General features: G+C 38.4%; 1 protein-coding gene across 1 annotated transcript in view; it reads right to left on the reverse strand.

Annotated features, from left to right (window-relative positions):
• Positions 1-18,055, reverse strand: part of LOC137235367 (nuclear factor 1 B-type-like) — a 957,540-nt gene that overhangs the window by 518,040 nt on the left and 421,445 nt on the right. The gene's annotated exons all lie outside the window — the stretch shown is intronic.

Genomic DNA, 18,055 nt, shown 5'->3' on the forward strand with positions numbered 1-18,055 from the left:
AATAAGGGAATTTCAATCAATGGTTATCTCAGATTAAGGAATAAATAAAACTTACCTCTGTTTTCTTTGGCACGTTCGGCATCCTCGATTGCTGCTTTAAACTGATTAATTTGCCACACAACCGAATACGTTCCACAAAATTTATCCCCATGCGCCATCTGTCGGCAAAGACACAATACGCTCCTACACATTCAGGCAACGAACACCAACCAAAACGCAAACAACAATAATAACCACCCTGGCCCATCAGCCCAAGCGCAACAAAGACGCACCTATTCCAATAACCAAAGCACTGGAAATAACCAAAGCAATGGAACTAACCACTTCAAGGCCTGCTTTACAAACACAAGTAAAGGGGTTTTTTATAATTTATTTAATAATTTTGGAAAAATTTAAACAACATGACATCAGGACGGACAAGGCGACAGCTGTTTCGATTATACCTTGTAAATCTCTTCAAAGCCTTTTCTCCCGGGAGTGGGAGTCGAACTCGCACTCCTACGATAGTTGAAATGGTTATAAACGCATTCAGCTACGTCATGCCTTAGTTGTTGTAAAGTTTTTCCCAATTGCCTTCTTTTTGCATATTTTAATCTTTTACACATTGCATACTTCGTATGCAATTCTGTATTAAAGCTATGCTTGGTACGGCGGTTTCAAAGAAACTTTGGTTTTGTTGCTGTTTTTGTTCTATTTATAGAACTACTACGAATTAACCAATTTTGTCTGTTTGTATGATTTTAATAATCGGGGATTGCCCATATTGCTTTTTTTAAATGTATGGAAACATTTATTTGAAGCAATTTTTTTTAATTTTTTATAATTTATTTAATAATTTGGGAAAAATTTAAACAACATGACATCAGGACGGACAAGGCGACAGCTGTTTCGATTATACCTTGTAAATCTCTTCAAAGCCTTTTCTCCCGAGAGTGGGAGTCGAACTCGCACTCCTACGATAGTTGAAATGGTTATAAACGCATTCAGCTACGTCATGCCTTAGTTGTTGTTAAGTTTTTCCCAATTGCCTTCTTTTTGCATATTTTAATCTTTTACACATTGCATACTTCGTATGCAATTCTGTGTTAAAGCTATGCTTGGTACGGCGGTTTCAAAGAAACTTTGGTTTTGTTGCTGTTTTTGTTCTATTTATAGAACTACAACGAATTAACCAATTTTGTCTGTTTGTATGATTTTAATAATCGGGGATTGCCCATATTGCTTTTTTTAAATGTATGAAAACATTTATTTGAAGCAATTTTTTTTTCTAATTTTTTATAATTTATTTAATAATTTGGGAAAAATTTAAACAACGTGACATCAGGACGGACAAGGCGACAGCTGTTTCGATTATACCTTGTAAATCTCTTCAAAGCCTTTTCTCCCGGGAGTGGGAGTCGAACTCGCACTCCTACGATAGTTGAAATGGTTATAAACGCATTCAGCTACGTCATGCCTTAGTTGTTGTAAAGTTTTTCCCAATTGCCTTCTTTTTGCATATTTTAATCTTTTACACATTGCATACTTCGTATGCAATTCTGTGTTAAAGCTATGCTCGGTGCGGCGGTTTCAAAGAAACTTTGGGGTTTTACTAGGTACGGCCCGCATCAATATATTTTACAACAACACCAACTTCTCCGCGCGGGCACTTATAGATTCGGGGCCAGAATGTACTTTCATAACTGAGAGACTTAAACGTCGCAAAAACTTTCCATCTCAGCGGATGTCTGCTAACGTGTCAGGCATCACCAATCAAGTGTCAGCACAAGTAAAGGAGGCGTGTCATATACAACTGCGGTCTCCAATTGATCCGACAATAAATATCGCCACCACCGCGCTTGTGCTGCCGCAACTAACTGGCAATCTACCAACATGCGAGATGGATGCCATGGCCATGCAGGCCTTACCGAACTTAGTATTAGCTGATAAACATTTTTTTGTCAATGAGCAAGTCGACCTGATATTAGGAGGCGACATCTATGCACAGGCGATGTTAGGGGGAATAAAGAAAGACGTGTTAGGAACACTGCTAGCCCAAGAGACGGTGTTCGGCTGGATATTGACCGGCCAAACCGAAACAATCTCACCCAGCGAGAAATATGTGTCCTTTGTCAGTGAAGTGCAATTACACAGAGAGCTACGCTCATTTTGGGAAATAGAGGAAGTCCCCACGGACAAGGCATACAATCATGATGACAGGTATTGTGAAAAATTGTATAAGAATACAACGATTCGAAATGATGAGGGTAAATATATAGTATCCTTGCCTCTTAAACAGGAATTTCCAAAATATAAACAATTAGGTCCCTCATTAAAAATTGCGTGTTCAGAATTTTTCCGAATGGAAACGCGTTTAGCTAAAGACCCACCATTACAGTCAGAATAAAATAGGGTCTTAGCAGAGTATGAAACCTTGGGGCACATGTCCGGGGTACCAACACACATCCCTGCTGAAGACTGTGATACCTATTTTTTACCACATCATGCCGTCAAAAAGGAAGAAAGTACAACAACCAAAGTAAGAGTGGTGTTCAATGCGTCATCATCAACTGCAAACGGAGTCAGCCTCAACGACGTCCTCCATCCGGGGCCAGTGCTACAGAATGATTTGACCATTCTCATATTAAGATGGCGTTTCTTCAAATATGTTTTTAAGAGCGACATAGAAAAATGTACAGACGGATTCTATTGCACGCTGATCACACTAAGTATCAACGTATTGTATTCCGAACAGAAAGTACGCAGCCCATACAACTATATGAGTTGAAAACGGTCACATTCGGAGTTAACTGTGCCCCGTACCTTGCAATACGAACACTGCTCCAGTTAGCGGACGACGTGGAGCACAGCCACCCTATAGCATCAGATATACTACGAAATGCAATGTACGTTGAGGACGTGCTGGCAGAAAGACACACTATTACCGACACCATTAAAGCAAGGGATCAAATAACTACGGCCCTGGGGACAGCAGGATTCCCGCTGAGGAAATGGACCGCCAACTCGAACAAACTACCTAAAGGCCTACCAAAGACTCCCCTCCTAAACGAAGATTTCCTAGATTTCGAGGATACCAGTATGGTTAAAGCACTTGGCATTAGGTGGAACGCCCACTCAGATATCTTTTACTCCAAAACGAAACCCATAGAGGAACAGTCTAGCTTTACAAAACGGAAAATTCTGTCGGCCTTAGCAAAATTATTTGACCCCTTAGGGTGGCTGGCACCATTCGTGGTTACCGCCAAAATGTTAATGCAAGGCATCTGGTTAGAGGGAACAGGATGGGATGAAACCGTGTCGCCAGTCTCGCTGGATCGGTGGCAAAGTTTCATTGAAAGCTACCAGCACATAGAAAAAATTCAGATCCCACGCTGGGTACACTTTTCACCAACAGCCACAGTGGAGATCCACGGATTCTGTGACGCGTCAGAAAAAGCATACGCAGCCACCGTTTACCTGCGCGTCTATATTAATGAACAAATATTTGTAAGCCTGCTATTAGCCAAATCAAGAGTCGCGCCCGTAAAAACTATATCCTTACCAAGACTAGAACTTTGTGGAGCAGTTCTTCTTGTAGAAACCCTAGAATCTATCAACAAGAACCTTAATTTAGGCAAACATAAAACCTTATTATGGACTGACTCAACTATTGTCTTAGCTTGGTTACGGAAACGTCCGTGTTCATGGTCAACCTTCGTGGTCCACCGTGTGACAAAGATAATAGACCAAGTTGGGAACACGGAATGGCGTCACGGGGACTCAGCGTCAAACCCTGCAGACTTAGCCAGTAGAGGGCTATTAGCACAAGAGCTAGTAAACAATTCCTTGTGGTGGGAAGGCCCATCTTGGCTGCAGCAAGATGGCAAAGAATGTCCAAACCAGGAAATAAGTTACACCACAACCATGGAAGAAAAAAGGTTACAAGTCCACACAACCTCGGTTAACCGTAAAGAGGAAGATATTGCAGACATGTTTTCCGACCTTTCCTGGGCTTTAAGAATTGTGTCCTACGTTCTATGGTTCTTTTGCCGGACCCTTTGTGATAAAGAATTATCAAGGGCGAGGCTGTCGCGTGTCCAACTGATATGTCTGCCTCTTTGTGTGTTTCTCCACTAAGGCCATCCATATGTCAGAACCTAAAGAATTGGTGCAATGGATTACACTTAAATGTTCAATGGTTCTAAAATATTGGCAGTGACTTGCTATAAATTGCGTTAAAGTGTTGTTGCAAAGAAATTGCCACACTACAGTGAAATATGGGGTTATGTTGAATGTGTGCAGCTGGCTGCGATATTCCTCGAAAATATGCGTTACAGCAAACAAACTACTAAATCAAAAGACTTTATGTAAATCTGTGTAACTTAATTGCCACACATACGTATAATTACTTGCTTTTTATTAATAAAGTCGCGCTGTTGGTACGTCGGGAAGTTAAACTATGTGTAATTTCCCTAATTGTGCAAAAAACAATAAAATTGAACTCAAACCACGTACCTTTGTGCTTTTGTTTGACCGCTCGTGTTTGTTTGCTGGTGTAGGGCTTGTCGCTTTTGAAACGCTCAGGTTATGCTAACGGCTAGCTTTTGAAATGCTTTTGTGTGGTTATATTGATGGTTGCTTTTGCTGCTAACGGCTAGCTTTTGAAACGCTTTTGTGTGGTTATATTGATGGTTGCTTTTGCTGCTAACGGCTAGCTTTTGAAACGCTTTTGTATGGTTATATTGATGGTTGTGTTTGCTGCTAACGGTAGCTTTTGAAACGCTTTTGTGTGGTTATATTGATTTGCTGTGGTTATCCAGTTGGTCGCTGGTAATTCAATTGTTTCTATAACAATTCCGGCGTAGTAGACCATGAAAAAACCTCTTCGATATCTCTGTAGTAAGTTCCCAAGGGGTTTTTTGCGCTCGTTGAAAAAAGAGAACAAAAACGGAAAAGAACACGTAGCAGATTAAATTCAAGAATTTAACAATTTAATAATTTGCATTTTAAAGTTAACTCACAATGTGTAATTCAAAAGCTAATTCACAATTTAACTAACTATATTCAGGTTAAGTTATACAAATGAAAAGAAAATCTTACCTATAACAGGGCTGATGGCTGCAGTTGTCACGGAGGTTTGCAAAAAAGAAGTGAAAGAGTTTCTTTGTTATAAAACGCGTTCACCCCTCAATTCCGTCGAAAAGCGGTTTTGAGGGGTGATTGAACGAAAGTAAGTTAAATTGGAAAGTCGCGCACCAACACATACACATACGCCTGCACGGACATATGTAGCCGTTGGTGTTAGTGCGCGAAGGTAGATAGAAGCAAACACAGATAGGTTACATTAGGCTGGGTCACTATTGGCCGTGCTCATTCTTGGGTTTAGCTTGATGGCCTAAACAGCTACCGTTCTTGCACACTCTGGTTATTAAGAAAAATAACATGCTCACTATGGATTGGTTTAAGAAGCCAACAGCAGCCGGAAGACTCATCAACTTCAACTCGCAACACGAGAAGAAAATAATTATTAATAGGGACAACAACTTTGTGCAGCGGGTTCTTTCCATCCGCGACAAGATGTACCATAACAAAAATATAAAGATAATTTAAGAGACATTAGAGGACAACAACTTCCCCATCAAATTAAAAAAAAAAAACTGATTTATAACCACTGTTATCGACCCAGCAGTGAAAATGTGAGAGAAATATCGCAGGATAAAATATACAAATGTGCAACAAATGTCGCTGGGCTATCGGAGAGGATAAAATATTCGAACTTATATGATAAGGAAAACGTACGATTAGCGTTTACGTATGACAATACGCTCCGGTGCATTTTCAGCAATGTTAAGGATAAAATATCCAGATATGACAAGTCCGATGTGGTACACAAAATTTCTTGTAATGGCGACGGGTCTCACTTATGCCAGAAAGTATATGTAGGGACCACAAAATCTAAACTTAAGACAAGGATGTCCGCTCACAAATCAAATATAAAATTAAAGAATAATTTTTCGGAAAACAAAACAGCTTTAACATCACATTGTAGAGATAGGGCATTACCTGGACTTCGAAAATGTCACCGTCTTGGAAGAAGAGAAAAATTACAATAACAGATTCATTTTAGAAATGTTATTTATGATGTATATTGAAACGATTTTCCGTCATCTCTTGTCAAATTTGGTTTTGAGACAAACCGGATTCGGCGTTGTGCCATCGTCAGTGTCGATTTCCGCTCTGATCTATTGTTGTCGTTTGTCCTGTATTTATAGTTCGTAAGTACATGAGCAGGTATTGTCAAAATTGATGCTTGTGTATATTTAGTTATGTGTATGTGCTGTGTGTTCATTAAGAACCGAGGGTGGTTTACTAATCGATTTTTGTGACTGACTGGGGTAGGTAAAAATCCGTAATTTTAGGCGAAGGTCAAACGCTTTGTGGGTTTGTTGTTTTCGTGTATTAATTGTTTTGTGTTTATTTGTTGTTGTGTGTTTTTCTGTTGTACCTGTGTGATTACTTTGTTTCTTGTAAACAAGTTTTAAAGGCTCGAAAATTGTGTCCTTTATTATTATACCGTCGAATGTTTTCTGTTTCTAGATTTCCATGTTTTCGAGCACGTTGAGACGTCGGCCTTGTGCTTGTATGTGAAGAACCCTAACTGTTTTATTGGTGTTTGCTGGGGAGCATTCATTCTCGACCATGTGATTCGCGAAGTTATACTCGGGTATAATGTTTGGATTCCGTATTTTTTTGTTGTAATCTCTAATATGTTCTCTGAACCTCGTTCTTATTTGCCGTCATGTTTGTCCTATGTAACTATGCTAGCATCCACAGGTAAGCTTGTATACGCCGTGGCTGCTAAACGGATCATTTGATTTAGTGTTTGTTCTTAGTTTTCACCCTAGATTGTTCGATGTTTTGAATGCTGTGTTAATGTTGTATTTTTTAAAGATGTTTGCCAATTTATATATTGCTTTTCCAGTATATGTCATAGTCGTCCAGCTATTATTTTCCTTTTCATTATTACTTTTGGTTCTCCATTTGTTCTTCTGAGCTTATCTACTAGTGCTTTTTTATATCCGTTGTTTGCAGCAATATTATAAATGACCTCAAGTTCTCTCTTATGTGCTTCTTGTGTAAGAGATGTTTTTTCAAGTCTATGTACCAAGTGCCTTAATGCTGCATTTTTATGCTGTTGGGGTGATTTGAGGTATTATGTATTATTGTGTCGGTGGCCGCTGGCTTTCTATATATGTCATAGTTAAATCTTTTGGCTTCTTTATCACTATTTATCGTGAAGTCTAGACAGTTGATTCCTCCGTCTTTTTCGGTTTCCATTGCTGCTTTTTGAGGTACTCCAGTATAAGCTCTTCGTCTTAGCGTATTTGTGATTTGCATACTTTTCATTTTGTTTTTTTGTATTATGAACTATTGTTGAGCTAACTATGTCCAAAGTCTCCGATAGTAGTATTGATGGGTATAAATATTTTATGTCAAAAGATACCGATTTGCTCTTCTTTGTTAGCTCTACGTTCTCAAGTCTCTCTATTAGATCTGTTGTGTTGGCTATTGCATATTCGTTCCTTAGTTCCAGAGTATCTTTCACTATCGTTTTTAAATATTTGGACAGTTTGTATCATGGTGCCCATTTAAAATTAATGATGGGCCTCACTGGCGTGTCCGGCTTGTGGATTTTTGGTAGCGCAATCAGTGGAGGAGCCGAAGGGTTCATTTGGACCAATCTATGTACCATGTTAGAATCTACTATATTTGTTGCGTTTTTATAGCAACTTTGATTTGTTTTTGGTATTCATCTGTGGTATCCTCTCTGATTCTACGACATTTGAATGAACACACAGCACATACCCATAACTATATATACACAAGCATTAATTTTGACAATACCTGCTCATGTACTTACGAACTATAAATACAGGACAAACGACAACAGCAGATCAGAACGAAAATCGACGCTGATGATGGCACACCGCCGAAACCGTTTTGTCTCAAAACCAAATTTGACAATGGATGACGGAAAATCGTTCCAATATACATCATTTATCCACCCTGTCGGAAAATCAACAAAACAAGATAAGAATGTTACATATAGTAGACACACCTAATGACAAGAAAATTAGTTTCAAATCCGACACTTCTAATTTTGCATATGCATACCGCAACCTTATAAAAAACAACAGACACCCCTAATGTATTTTTCATATACATATATATGTATGTATGTACATGCATATTTACACCATCGACTTACGCCCCGATTATGAGCGTTACCGGTAAAATAGTTCCCAGAAAATTATGTAACCAAATATCGTTACCAGTTCTTTTATTCGCGATTCTGGCCCAAGTGGTAACGCTGTCATCACCGAGAAACTCACCAGTGTCTGTGGAGAAATTTTAAAGTTAGTTTTCTTCGCTTTCACGGTTGCCACTTTGGTCCATTTGAACCAAAAATGGTCGCTTTCAAACCCATTTGGTCCGCTGGTCCCTTTTCTTCAATTTTGGTCCTTTTTAGACAGTAGCCACGATTGGTACCTTTCTTTCTTTTTCACTCAGGTAAAAATTCACAATATGGCCCAAAAATTCGCCACACTTTCGTTAGCCCACATATAATTTTGAATTTACTCAATGGAACTCTCACCATAAAAAATTGCTCAGTCAGTAAAATGTACCAGAACAATAACATTTCACCTAGGATATCATTTATGCCAGGCATTAAAAATGAAAAAAAAATGGCAAACACATTGTCGTTAATTGTTGATGAAATAACCAACTAATCAAAAAAAAATCTTGTTTTATTATAATATTAATAACGGCTAGATATTTCGATCGGTTATACAACACTATGTAAAATATATGAAAATAAAAATTACTTCTCGCTTAGAATAGCGAGCACTCTGCCGTGAGCCTAACACTTTCAAAACTTATAGAAAAAAATTATATGCATTACTTCTCGTTTGGCACTTTGATATTTAAATCTTTCCCACCCAGCTCAATGAGTTCAAGGAATTCCAGGACTATTGTGGTGGTAAACCACGCAAGGTAGTTGAAAACTAAGTATCTTGGCACAAGAAATATTTTAACTCGAAGACATAAGGAAGCAAATGCAAAAGAGATTTGATTTCGGAAGAAATGTTTTGTATAAAATAATTCCCGTAGGTGCTAGCAGAACCCCTGAGACCTGGGATCAAAACTCACACTTACTGAATCTAGGCTCTTATATGAAGTTTAAGCGTTAAGGGAAAAAGTAAGCATCTATAAAAATAGCACTAACAAAATTGCCTAGTTTCATTTATGATTTACTGAGTTTTCCACATACATAGTTCGGCAACATCAGAACGCAAATTTTGAACCGTTTCTTACTAAAACCTAACTGCACTATACATTTTATTTCATTGCAATCAACAACATAATGCTAGAACCAAGAGCTTTGTGACAAAAACTAGGTTCACAACGTTTGGTTGGTGGAAGATATAAACTTATCCTATGTCAAAATATAGTATCATTTTTGATTCCAGCACATATATTTGTTTGATCAGCTTGAATTAGTAAAATTTTATATGGAAACATCCTAAAATTTTGTATTTTATACTAATAAAATAAAACAAAAATTTGGTCCTTTTTTTCGATGAATTTTGGTCCCAAATGAAAACATGGTGTATCAACCGTGTTCGCTTTACCGAAAATGTCTCACTTGTAGATACGAGGTTAATAAATAAACGGAACGATGTGTATATGCATATTATGCATGATAAGTTTCTACATAGGTATATTGTAATTTATTCTGTGAAAGTACATAATGTAAACAAATATGTATAGCAAGAGGCAACACTTTTTTACTATTATCTTTACTTATTTGGGCTTACAATTCTTTATTTTTCACTTTTGCTTTTTCTAATCAACAGCTGTTGTGAGGTTATTTCGATGTAACCACCTACTTTTGTGGGTAAAAAATTATCCGGCTACTTTCGCGGGTAGAATACCAAAAGTGTGTAAAAGTTGCCAAATGATTTCGTTACCGTGGTGAAGAATGTTGTTACCACACTAGAATCGGGGCGTAGTGTTGCCAGGTTAGCCTTTTCGAGGCTAGATTTAGCCTTTTTTTTGCCTTTAGCCTCGAAATTTTGTGTTTAGCTTCGTGACTTTTTCTAGCCTTTTTTACTCCGAATGTATTTTTAATTTTTTTTAAATAAAATAATTTCAATAGTTCCTGTGAACACCTAATACCTAATAATATGAGTTCTCTACAAAAGATTAATTATTTCTCTGCTGAAAATTCGTTGAAAATTTCAAAGCCAGATGTATTTTCTTACTTTGAAAAATATAAGTATAGTTATTCTTCAAGTCAAATAGCAATAATAGAGCTGCAGTGGCGAAAACAGACTTAAGCTCTTCTGATTCTTTAGACGGGGAATATTTTATATAAATAATTAGTTTGTAATATTTTTTTTATGTATATACACATATGCAATCATTTAAAGTAATTCCATGTGCTAGTCAAAGAAAATATGTTTTGAAACAGGAAGTTATGCTTAAGTTATATTTATAAGTTTTTATTTACAAATGTGTAAACTAAAATATAAAAAAATTTAATGAATTAACCAAAAAATTTCTGGCCTTTTTTTAGCTTCTTTTTTTCTAAATTTAGCCTTTTCTAACCTTTTTTTTTGCCAATCTAGCTTCTTTTTTTGCATCACCTGGCAACACTGACAACAACACCAACGCTAGGATGATCAGCTGAATTGTTGCTGTTTTGCCGTCTTATGTATTGATGTTTTCCAATATTTTTTGTTTACAAAAACTGTTCTGTAATTTGTTTATATTTTCTGTTTTACTATGTTCAATACCTTTGTTACATATAATTAGTGTTAAACGATTTAGCCTTCTAATCACAGTTGAAGAAGTAAGTAGTGATGTTTTGTTTTAAAATTTTTTGTTTGTGTATAAAAAAGAGCTTTTTCGTTTTGTGTATTTCTATCTCCTGATGATGAATTCAGACTGAATTCGAAATATTGAGTGAAAATAAATTAAAACAAAAACATATTCATTTGTTTTATTTAAACCCGGCCTAGAGCTCATAAAAATTTTAAAATAGTTTATATTAACTGCCAAAAACATTCTACATTATGTTAAATTCCTTACTTCGTTTTTATAATACCCAATTTCAGATTGGTAATCTATTATCAAACATTTATATCACTTCCTATGTTCAAGTTATTTACCTAAGGGTTAAGCTTATTTGTAGGGTATATAGACCTTATATAAAGCGTTATTATAAGGTGTGAAGTGTGCTTAATTTACCTTATTCTAAGGTTTATCTTTCTTTTACCTAAATATAGCAAAGGCGACACGACTGTGGTCAGCTTGGCAGTTGGGAACACTGGCATAACGGTGGCATTTGTGTGTATGCCGTACGATGCTGAGGAACCTCCTCCCCATAGGATGGTGAAAAATCTGGTAGCCGACCTCAGCAAAGGCCACTTAATTATTGGAGCGGACGCAAATGCGCATTACGTCCAATGGGGAAGTTCCGATATCAACACTCGTGGTGAGCCACTTTTTGATTACCTTTTAACAACTAACCTGGTAGTTTGCAACATTGGTAACGAACCAACTTTTATTACTAAAAATCGTAGAGAGGTCATAGACCTCACCACTTGTAGTGAAAGTATGTATGGATGTGTAAAAAAATGGCGTGATCTAGAAGAACAATCCTTCTCAGACCACCGCTACATCGAAGTTGTGATAGACTTTTTGGTGGAACAACCCATCGTAAAACGCAACCCGCGCAATACGAACTGGGAAACCCACAATTTTCTGCTATCTAGGAACCTAGAGGAATTGCCCTCACAAAGCCCCTCTTCAACGGAGGAGCTTGAGGATCTGGTAGCGACCTTTACAACGGCACTATCGAATGCCCTCGAACAGGCTTGCCTAGAGCCAAAACCACGCGGAAGGGCAAACCCCACTAGTGGTCCTGTGACCTGGACTTACATCGCAAATCCTGCAGGACACAGTATAACAGGGCAAAAATCCTAGACAATGAGCCACAATGGCTATTATACAAACACAATTTAAGCCCTAAGACAGGCGAAGAGAACTTCGTGGAGATACTTCTGCACAGGAGTAGAAAGTGTTAACGATACAGCAAGGCTGCGATGCTTGCTTTCAAAATCTCAAATAGCAATGAGCTTTTTGCGGAGGCATGACGGTACCTGGCCCAGCTCAGAAGGGGAGAATCTAGAGCTGCTCCTGGATACACATTTTCCTGGAAACCAGAACTACCCACCAGAAGTACCTGTAAACAATATGGCCGTAAATATACCCATAACGGAGGATAGCGTTAGGTGGGCAGTTAGAAGTTTTAAACCTTTCAAAAATGCCCGACCGGACGGGATCGTTTCCGCACAACTTATTAACTCCTTGGAGGTAATAGCCAGATGGCTATGTCATATCTATTCTGCCTGTTTGGCTTTAAATTATATTCCGCATGCGTGGAGAAACGCTACGGTCATCTTCATTCCTAAGGCTGGTAAAGCCTCTCATTACGAGCCAAAGGACTACAGACCGATTAGTCTCTCGCCCTTTGTGCTAAAGGTCCTAGAGAGGATCATAAGTGATTTCATCACGACCACTATTGATAGCAAGCTCATATTCGGATATCAACATTCCTACATCAAGGGCAAATCCACAGAGACTGCGCTGCACAGCCTAGTCTCGACTATAGAAACATCCTTGATAGAAAAGGATTTCTGTCTAGTGGCCTTCCTTGATATTGAAGGAGCCTTCGACTGTATAAGCCAAGACGCCGTCAATAACGCCTTGACGGATCTGAGCTTAACCAGGTCCCTCGTGGGACTAATCGATCAACTACTCAGGGGAAGAAAAATACTTTCATTCAATCTATGTACCATGTTAGAATCTACTATATTTGTTGCGTTTTTTATAGCAACTTTGATTTGTTTTTGGTATTCATCTGTGGGATCCTCTCTGATTCTACGACATTTGAATGAACACACAGCACATACACATAACTATATATACACAAGCAATAATTTTGACAATACCTGCTCATGTACTTACGAACTATAAATACAGGACAAACGACAACAGCAGATCAGAACGAAAATCGACGCTGATGATGGCACACCGCCGAAACCGTTTTGTCTCAAAACCAAATTTGACAATGGATGACGGAAAATCGTTCCAATATACATCATTTATCCACCCTGTCGGAAAATCAACAAAACAAGATAAGAATGTTACATATAGTAGACACACCTAATGACAAGAAAATTAGTTTCAAATCCGACACTTCTAATTTTGCATATGCATACCGCAACCTTATAAAAACAACAGACACCCCTAATGTATTTTTCATATACATATATATGTATGTATGTACATGCATATTTACACCATCGACTTACGCCCCGATTCTGAGCGTTACCGGTAAAATTGTTCCCAGAAAATTATGTAACCAAATATCGTTACCAGTTCTTTTATTCGCGATTCTGGCCCAAGTGGTAACGCTGTCATCACCGAGAAACTCACCAGTGTCTGTGGAGAAATTTTAAAGTTAGTTTTCTTCGCTTTCACGGTTGCCACTTTGGTCCATTTGAACCAAAAATGGTCGCTTTCAAACCCATTTGGTCCGCTGGTCCCTTTTCCTCAATTTTGGTCCTTTTTAGACAGTAGCCACGATTGGTACCTTTCTTTCTTTTTCACTCAGGTAAAAATTCACAATATGGCCCAAAAATTCGCCACACTTTCGTTAGCCCACATATAATTTTGAATTTACTCAATGGAACTCTCACCATAAAAAATTGCTCAGTCAGTAAAATGTACCAGAACAATAACATTTCACCTAGGATATCATTTATGCCAGGCATTAAAAATGAAAAAAAAAATGGCAAACACATTGTCGTTAATTGTTGATGAAATAACCAACTAATCAAAAAAAAATCTTGTTTTATTATAATATTAATAACGGCTAGATATTTCGATCGGTTATACAACACTATGTAAAATATATGAAAATAAAAATTACTTCTCGCTTAGAATAGCGAGCACTCTGCCGTGAGCCTAACACTTTCAAAACTTATACAAAACAAGTAAGGAAGGCTAAGTTCGGGTGTAACCGAACATTACATACTCAGTTGAGAGCTATGGAGACAAGATAAGGAAAATCACCATGTAGGAAAATGAACCTAGGGTAACCCTGGAATGTGGTTGTATGACATGTGTGTCAAATGGAAGGTATTAAAGAGTATTTTAAGAGAGAGTAGGCCATAGTTCTATGGATGGACGCCATTTAGGGATATCGCCATAAAGGTGGACCAGGGCTGACTCTAGAATGTGTTTGTACGATATGGGTATCAAATGAAAGGTGATAATGAGTACTTTAAAAGGGAATGGGCCTTAGTTCTATAGGTGAACGCCTTTTCGAGAAATCGCCATAAAGGTGGACCAGGGGTGACTCTAGAATATGTTTGTACGATATGGGTATCAAATGAAAGCTGTTAATGAATATTTTGAAAAGCAGTGATCCTTAGTTCCATAGGTGGACGCCGTTTCGAGATATCGCCATAAAGGTGGACCAGGGGTGTCTCTAGTTGTACGATATGGGAATCAAATGAAAGGTGTTACTGAGCATTTTAAGAGGGAGTGGGCATTAGGTCTATAGGTGCACGCCTTTTCGAAATGTCGCCATTAGGGTGGGCCAGGGGTGACTCCAGAATGTGTTTGTATGATATGGGTATCAAATGAAAGATGGTAATGAGTATTTTAAAAGGGAGTAATCCTTAGTTCTATAGGTGGACGCCTTTTCGAGATATCGCCATAAAGGTGGACCAATGGTGACTCTAGAATGTTTGTACGATATGGGTATCAAACGAAAGGTGCTACTGAGCATTTTAAGAGGAAGTGGGCATGAGGTCTATAGGTGGACGCCTTTTCGAGGTATCGTCATTAGGGTGGGCCAGGGGTGACTCTAGATTGTGTTTGTACGATATGGGTATCAAACGAAAGGTGTTACTGATCATTTTAAGATGGAGTGGGCATTAGGTCTATAGGTGGACGCCTTTTCGAGATATCGCCATTAGGGTGAGCCAGGGGTGACTCTAGAATGTTTGTACGATATGGGTATCAAACGAAAGGTGTTACTGAGCATTTTAAGAGGGAGTGGGCATTAGGTCTATAGGTGGACGCCTTTTCGAGATATCGCCATTAGGGTGGGAAAGGGGTGACTCCAGAATGTTTTTGTACGATATGGGTATCAAATGAAAGGTGGTAATGAGTATTTTAAAAGGGAGTAATCCTTAGTTCTATAGGTGGACGCCTTTTCGAGATATCGCCATAAACGTGGACCAAGGGTGACTCTAGAATGTTTGTACGATATGGATATCAAACGAAAGGTGTTACTGAGCATTTTAAGAGGGAGTGGGCATTAGGTCTATAGGTGGACGCCTTTTCGAGATATCGCCATTAGGGTGGGCCAGGGGTGACTCTAGAATGTTTGTACGATATGGGTATCAAACGAAAGGTGTTACTGAGCATTTTAAGAGGGAGTGGGCATTAGGTCTATAGGTGGACGCCTTTTCGAGATATCGCCATTAGGGTGGGCCAGGGTGACTCTAGAATGTGTTTGTACGATATGGGTATCAAATGAAAGGTGGTAATGAGTATTTTAAAAGGGAATAATCCTTAGTTCTATAGGTGGACGCCTTTTCGAGATATCGCCATAAAGGTGGACCAAGGGTGACTCTACAATGTTTGTACGATATGGGTATCAAACGAAAGGTGTTACTGAGCATTTTAAGAGGGAGTGGGCATTAGGTCTATATGTGGACGCCTTTTCGAGATATCGCCATTAGGGTGGGCCAGGGGTGACTCTAGAATGTTTGTACGATATGGGTATCAAACGAAAGGTGTTACTGAGCATTTTAAGAGGGAGTGGGCATTAGGTCTATAGGTGGACGCCTTTTCGAGATATCGCCATTAGGGTGGGCCAGGGGTGACTCTAGAATGTTTGTACGATATGGGTATCAAACGAAAGGTGTTACTGAGCATTTTAAGAGGGAGTGGACATTAGGTATATAGGTGGTCGCCTTTTCGAGATATCGCCATTAGGGTGGGCCAGGGTGACTCTAGAATGTGTTTGTACGATATGGGTATCAAATGAAAGGTGGTAATGAGTATTTTAAAAGGGAGTAATCCTTAGTTCTATAGGTGGACGCCTTTTCGAGATATCGCCATAAAGGTGGACCAAGGGTGACTCTAGAATGTTTGTACGATATGGGTATCAAACGAAGGGTGTTACTGAGCATTTTAAGAGGGAGTGGGCATTAGGTCTATAGGTGGACGCCTTTTCGAGATATCGCCATTAGGGTGGGCCAGGGTGATTCTAGAATGTGTTTGTACGATATGGATATCAAATTAAAAGTATTAATGAGGGTTTTAAAAGCGAGTGGCCCTTAGATGTATATGTGAAGGCGTTCTCGCGATATCGACCAAAATGTGGACCAGGTGATCCAGAAAATCATCTGTCGGGTACTGCTAATTTATTTATATATGCAATACCACTAACAGTATTCCTGCCAAGATTCCAAGGGCTGTTGATTTCGCCTTGTAGAACTTTTTCATTTTCTTCTACTTAATATGGTAGGTGTCACACCCATTTTACAAAGTTTTTTCCAAAGTTATATTTTGCGTCAATAAACCAATCCAGTTACCATGTTTCATCCCTTTTTTCGTAGTTGGTATAGAATTATGGCATTTTTTTCATTTTTCGTAATTTTCGATATCGATAAAGTGGGCGTGGTTATGGTCGGATTTCGGCCATTTTTTATACCAAGATAAAGTGAGTTCAGATAAGTACGTGGGCTAAGTTTAGTAAAGATATATCGGTTTTTGCTCAAGTTATTGTGTTAACGGCCGAGCGGAAGGGCAGACGGTGGACTGTGTATAAAAACTGGGCGTGGCTTCCACCGATTTCGCCCATTTTCACAGAGAACAGTTTTCGTCACAGAATCTATGCTCCTACTAAATTTGAGAAGGATTGGTAAATTTTTGTTCGACTTATGGCATTAAAAGTATTCTAGACAAACTAAATGAAAATGGGCGGATCCACGCCCATTTTGAAATTTTCTTTTATTTTTGGATTTTGTTGCATCATATCATTACTGGAGTTGAATTTTGACTTAATTTACTTATATACAGTAAAGATATTAACTTTTTTGTTAAAATTTGAATTTAAAAAATTTTTTTTTTAAAAAGTGGGCGTGTTCTTCATCCAATTTTGCTAATTTTTATTTAGCACATATATAGTAATAGTAGTAATGTTCCTGCGAAATTTCATCATGATATCTTCAACGACTGCCAAATTACAGCTTGCAAAACTTTTAAATTACCTTCTTGTAAAAGTGGGCGGTGCCACGCCCATTGTCCAAAATCTTACTAGTTTTCTATTCTGCGTCATAACTTCAACCCATCTACCAAGTTTCATCGCTTTAACCGCCTTTGGCAATGAATTATCGCATTTTTTTGGTTTTTCGAAATTTTCGATATCGAAAAAGTGGGCGTGGTTATAGTCCGATATCGTTCATTTTAAATAGCGATCTGAGATGAGTGCTCAGGAACCTACATACCAAATTTCATCAAGATACCTCAAAATTTACTCAAGTTATCGTGTTAACGGACGGACGGACGGACGGACGGACGGACGGACGGACGGACGGACGGACGGACGGACGGACGGACGGACGGACATGGCTCAATCAAATTTTTTTTCGATCCTGATTATTTTGATATATGGAAGTCTATATCTATCTCGATTCCTTTATATATGTACAACCAACCGTTATCCAATCAAACTTAATATACTCTGTGAGCTCTGCTCAACTGAGTATAAAAATTATATGCATTACTTCTCGTTTGGCACTTTGATATTTAAATCTTTCCCACCCAGCTCAATGAGTTCAAGGAATTCCAGGACTATTGTGGTGGTAAACCACGCAAGGTAGTTGAAAACTAAGTATCTTGGCACAAGAAATATTTTAAC

The sequence above is a fragment of the Eurosta solidaginis genome, chromosome X (genome assembly GCF_040869045.1).
Source record: "Eurosta solidaginis isolate ZX-2024a chromosome X, ASM4086904v1, whole genome shotgun sequence".
Lineage (NCBI taxonomy): Eukaryota > Metazoa > Arthropoda > Insecta > Diptera > Tephritidae > Eurosta > Eurosta solidaginis.